General features: G+C 45.4%; 1 pseudogene; it reads right to left on the reverse strand.

The window, feature by feature from the left end:
- Positions 1-4,398: 4,398 nt before the first annotated feature.
- LOC115936234 (prostaglandin E synthase 3-like) lies at positions 4,399-4,941 on the reverse strand (annotated as a pseudogene).
- Between the last annotated feature and the right edge of the window lie 1,043 nt (positions 4,942-5,984).

Raw genomic sequence — 5,984 nt, forward strand, 5'->3', positions numbered from 1 at the left:
GGGACAGAACATGGCTACAGGGATAAAGGGAGTAAAGAAGAGAGAGGGGACCATTTATTAGGCATGGACATTGGCTAAGCCCTGTGCTCGAGCTTTCACATATATTTCCTCATTTAACTTTGCCATCGACTTTCTGAGATTGACAATATTCTTGTTGACCATTTTACAGATGAAGAATCTGTGAGTCAGAGAAGTCAGTAACTTGCCCTGAGGCCATATAGCTGCTAAAGGAAACACACTGTATTCTTTGTTTTGTTTGTTTTATATTTGTTTTTGTTCTTAGCATGGACACATTTATTAACCAAAGGGATGACCTAACCAAATCAACACTTCGAAATAGTTGCATGTAAAATATTTGTGATAAAGATAATTGAACACAGTCATGAAAAAGAAAAAAAAACAACCCAGCAGTATGGAGCTCTGCTCATTGAACTGAGCTTGTTTATTTTCATAGCTAATTCCTGTCCAAAGTGATGATGAAATTTTTATTCTACTTTTTTTTTCATTTTCTTTTTTCTTAAATTATACCTTAAGTTCTGGGGTACATGTGCAGAACGTGCAGGTTTGTTACATAGGTATACACGTGCCATGGTGGTTTGCTGCACCCATCAACCTGTCATCTACATTAGGTATTTCTGCTAATGCTATCCCTCCCCTCTCCCCCCACCCCTCAACAGGCCCTGGTGTGTGATGTTCCCCTCCCTGTGTCCATGTGTTCTGATTGTTCTACTCCCAATTATGAATGAGAACATGCAGTGTTTGGTTTCCTGTTCTTGTGTTAGTTTTCTGAGAATGATGGTTTCCAACTTCATCCATGTCCCTGCAAAGGACATGAACTCATCCTTTTTTATGGCTGCATAGTATTCCATGGTGTAATATTCTACTTTTTCATAGATCTGAGTACAGGTGACATTGTTCATGACACAGTCCACCACTGATTTCCCATCTTCTGATTTTTCTTGTTGTAGTGTTTTTCCTTCCCATCCCTCTCCTGATGTTGAACCAATGTGCCATCTGTAAGCACAGACAGTCAGAGTTTTTCTGCCACCAGCTGTAGTTTCTTCTAACTTCTCTAACCAGGGTGTAAGAAGAAAACTGTTGTCTTCAAAGTGCTCTCAGTTTTTATGGTGAGGTTTTTGCTATTGAGAGGTGACAGCGTGCTGGCAGTCCTCAGAGCCCTCGCTTGCTCTCGGCACCTCCCCTGCCTGGGCTCCCACTTTGGCGGCATTCGAGGAGCCCTTCAGCCCCCACTGCACTGTGGGAGCCCCTTTCTGGGCTGGCCAAGGCCGGAGCCCACTCCCTCAGCTTGCAGGGAGGTGTGGAGGGAGAGGCGCGAGCGGGAACCGGGGCTCCGTGTGGCGCTTGCAGGCCAGCTGGAGTTCCGGGTGGGCATGGGCTTGGCGGGCCCCGCACTCGGAGCAGCCAGCCAGCCCTGCTGGCCCCGGGCAATGGGGGACTTAGCACCCAGGCCAGTGGCTGCAGAGGGTGTACTGGGTCCTCCAGCAGTGCCGGCCCACTGGCGCTGCACTCGATTTCTCACCGGGCCTTGGCTGCCTTCCCACGGGGCAGGGCTCAGGACCTGCAGCCCGCCATGCCTGAGCCTCCCACCCCCTCCGTGGGCTCCTGTGCAGCCCGAGCCTCCCCGACGAGCGCCACCCCCTGCTCCACGGCGCCCAGTCCCATCGACCACCCAAGGGCTGAGGAATGTGAACGCACGGCGCAGGACTGGCAGGCAGCTCCACCTGCAGCCCCGGTGCAGGATCCACTAGGTGAAGCCGGCTGGGCTCCTGAGTCTGGTGGGGACGTGGAGAGTCTTTATATCTAGCTCAGGGATTGTAAATACACCAATCAGCACCCTGTGTCTAGCTCAAGGTTTGTGAGTGCACCAATCGACACTCTGTATCTAGCTGCTCTGGTGAGGACGTGGAGAACCTTTATGTCTAGCTCAAGGATTGTAAATACACCAATCGGCACTCTGTATCTAGCTCAAGGTTTGTAAACACACCATCAGCACCCTGTGTTTAGCTCAAGGTTTGTGAGTGCACCAATCGACACTCTTTATCTAGCTGCTCTGGTGAGGACGTGGAGAGTCTCTATGTCTAGCTCAGGTATTGTAAATACACCAATCGGCACTCTGTATTTAGCTCAAGGTTTGTAAACACACCAATCAGCACCCTGTGTTTAGCTCAAGGTTTGTGAATGCACCAATCGACACTCTGTATCTAGCTGCTCTGGTGGGGCCTTGGAGAACCTGTGTGTCGAAACTCTGTATCTAACTAATCTGATGCGGACTTGGAGAACCTTTTTATCTAGCTCAGGGATTGTAAACGCACCAATCAGCGCCCTGACAAAACAGGCCACTGGGCTCTACCAATCAGCAGGATGTGGGTGGGGCCAGATAAGAGAATAAAAGCAGACTGCTGGAGCTAGCATTGGCAACCCGCTCAGGTCCCCTTCCATACTGTGGAAGCTGTGTTCTTTTGCTCTTTGCAATAAATCTTGCTACTGCTCACTCTTTGGGTCCACACTGCTTTTTTGAGCTGTAACACTCACCGCGAAGATCTGCAGCTTCACTCCTGAGCCCAGCGAGACCACAAGCCCACCGGGAGGAACGAACAACTCCAGATGCACTGCCTTAAGAGCTGTAACACTCACCGCGAAGGTTTGCAGCTTCACTCCTGAGCCAGCGAGACCACGAACCCACCAGAAGGAAGAAACTCCAAACACATCTGAACATCAGAAGGGACAGACTCCAGACGCGCCACCTTAAGAGCTGTAACACTCACCACGAGGGTCCACGGCTTCATTCTTGAAGTCAGTGAGACCAAGAACCCACCAATTCCGGACACACTATCATGAGAGATGATACAATCTGGTCTGGCCACTGCACCCGTGTTTTACAGAGCCATTCCCACTGCTAGTTCTTTTATGTCTTCATCAAAGCCTTTGGTGTCCATCAGGCACCGCCACCATCTTCCTTCCAGCTGCTGAGCGGTGGCCTGGGTTGGCGTGCAGAGTGCACAGAGCGGGGTCAGGCGTGGGCAGTGGGCTGTGCAACTCCTGGCACCTACAGGTGCTTTAGAAGGGACCTGCCCCAGATGCCCATTTGTTGTTAAAGTCTTGATTGCTTTTATTTTATTATGAAGATGGTATGCAGGATGCATCCTTATTCTAACAAATTTAAACAAAACAGAGTAAAAGTATCCCCAGAAAGAGCTTCTATTTCTGTTTCTCCAGACTTTTTCTACACATATGCCAGTAGATATGTATCTTATTTTTTCTTAACTCTTCCAACAGTTTATTAGAAAGAATGTAGATGTTTAAAAAAATCCCCACTGTCATGAACTTAACTTGAGGTTTTCAGCTCTGGTATAAGCTGAATCAAAAAAAGAAATAAAAAAAGTAGTAAACTTTTTTTTACTAATTTGCCATACTGACAGTGCAACTACAAATCTGGTCTAAATGTACACACTCTTAAGCAACTATGTACAGCTTTCTTTGTCCTCCATGCTAAGAGATGTAAAAGCTTAAGGGTCAAACAATACTAAATGTATATATATATTTTCTTTTTTTTAGACAGAGTCTCACTCTGTTACCCAGGCTGGAGTGCAATGGCATGATCTCGGCTCACTGCAACCTCCGCCTCCCGGGTTCAAGCGATTCTCCTGCCTCAGCGTCCTGAGTAGCTGGGATTACAGGCACCCGCCACCACGCCCAGCTAATTTTTGTACTTTTAGTAGAGACAAGATTTCCCTGTGTTGGCCAGGCTGGTCTTGAAGTCCTGACCTCAGGTGATCCGCCCGCCTTGGCCCCCCAAAGTGCTGGGATTACAGGTGTGAGCCACCACACACGACCCAAATGAATAATTTTAAAAAACCGCTTAAGTCAGGGCATTCACTAGATTTAGCTAAGATACATCTGGAACACTGACAAGTGATCATTTACATAGAATCGTGTGAAGTAAATTTTTTGAAAAATAAACTTTAGTGAAAAATCCTGAAGGATAACACCAGAGGCATAGCAGGTTACCAGTAAGGTGTCAGCCAATTTGTTCCAGCCACTTCTGAATCCATGTTCTATAATCTAAAATTTAGTTCTGTTTCCCTAAGCTGAGAGCTTCCTATCATGTCAGTATCTGTGCTATGAAGAAAAGAAGACTTAGGTGAGATGTTTGTATTTATTCCAACTGCTGCTTCAATTGCCTAGGACCTCAACAGCTTCCTGGAAATCTGGGACGTCTTCACACATCAGGTCGTTGCCTTAGCTGACTTAAAATTCCCCCATACAATGGTACATATCAACCCTCTGTGAAGCCTTTTCAAAAACAAAACAGGTTGAAAAATGGGTTAAAGTAGGCAAATACAGCATGCCTTTGGAGCTATCAATTCAGGAGTTCTTTCAATTCTGAAATCTTGCAGAGCAGTTATTTTTCTTTCTCAAAATCCAAGTGATGACAATATTCTTTAGATCTAGCAGTTTTTCATCATCCTGTCTTGTGAGTCATCATCTGCTCCATCTACTTCTGGTAAATCTATAACCTCACCACCACCCATGCTGTTCATCATCTCAGAGAAATGATCAAAATTAGACATGTCTTCATCTGAATCATCTTCCGTCTTTCGAATCGTTGGAGTCCACACTAAGCCAGTTAAGCTTTGCCCTTTTTTTTGTTAACCTTGGCCATGACTGCCAGATTCTCCTTTTCATAAACAACATAAAATTGATCTGTTCGTTCTTTTAGGCTCAGGATCATTTGGATCAATAGAGTGAAAAAGATCAATTTCATTTAAATGCTTAAAATGATCATTTCCTCCAAGACAACTGAATGTAAGTTTGGATTTTTCAAAATGTCCATGAACAGCTTTACTGTCTTCAACACAAAATTCAATGAAGACATAGTCCCTTTGATTGACCGTACTGCTTTGCAGAAGCAGGCTGCATTGTGAACGGGGCAGGGGGATGGGGAAATGGTTGCGTGGGCCTCTCTGGTAGCGGCTGCGGCTAGGGAGTCGACTCCTCTCCTGAGTTTTCTCCCTGGTCGCAGCCTCTTCTTGCTCCCTTCAGGCAATGGTGGCAGCGGCAGGCTAGACATATTTATCTTAATTTTTTTTTTGGAGATGGAGTTTCACTCTTGTTGCCCAGGCTGGACTGCAATGGCGCAATCTCAGCTCACCGCAACCTCTGCCTCCTGGGTTCAAGCAATTCTCCTGCCTCAGCCTCCCGAGTAGCTGGGATTACAGGCGCCCTCCACCACACCCGGCTAATTTTTTGTATTTTTAGTAGAGACAGGGTTTCACCATGTTGGCTAGGCTGGTGTTGAACTCCTGACCTCAGGTGATCTGCCCACCTCGGCCTCCCAAAGTGCCGGGATTACAGGTATGAGCCACTGCGCCCAGCCTTATCTTAATTTTTTAAACAAAGATTAGATTACATGTTTTGTAACTTGCTTGTGGTCACTTAATATCATTGTATATCATTTTATAACATATGGCTCTGTGCCGTTTAAAAAATAGCTGCATATATCACCTTATGAGTATTTTTAAATTATATGTACTTAAAACTGGTACTTCTTTGAACATACTTATAGGCATATCTTTGCAAATTTCTATAGGATAAGTTCCTAGAAGTGGAATTACCCATTCAAAGGGTGTACACCTTTCATTGATGCTCCTCTGTGCAGGGTTTTTTGTTTCCTTGCAGCTTACAACTCGCCCAACATTGTTTATTATCATTCTTTTATATCTCTGTTCATCTCTTAGATGAAAAATTGTGTCCTGCTTAATATATATTTCTTTAACTACTAATGAAATTAAGCATATTTTTGGCTATTTGACTTACATTCCTTAGCCATTTTTCCATTGTATCATTCATCTTTCTCTGTTTTTTTTTTTTTTTTTTAAGAGAGAAGCTGGTATTCAACTCCTATTATGTGGACTCCAAAGCCCGTGTCCTGTGTCTAGTGCCTTATGGTGAAGGCTTGTGTC

Source organism: Gorilla gorilla, chromosome 9 (genome assembly GCF_029281585.2).
Source record: "Gorilla gorilla gorilla isolate KB3781 chromosome 9, NHGRI_mGorGor1-v2.1_pri, whole genome shotgun sequence".
Taxonomy (NCBI): Eukaryota; Metazoa; Chordata; class Mammalia; order Primates; family Hominidae; genus Gorilla; species Gorilla gorilla.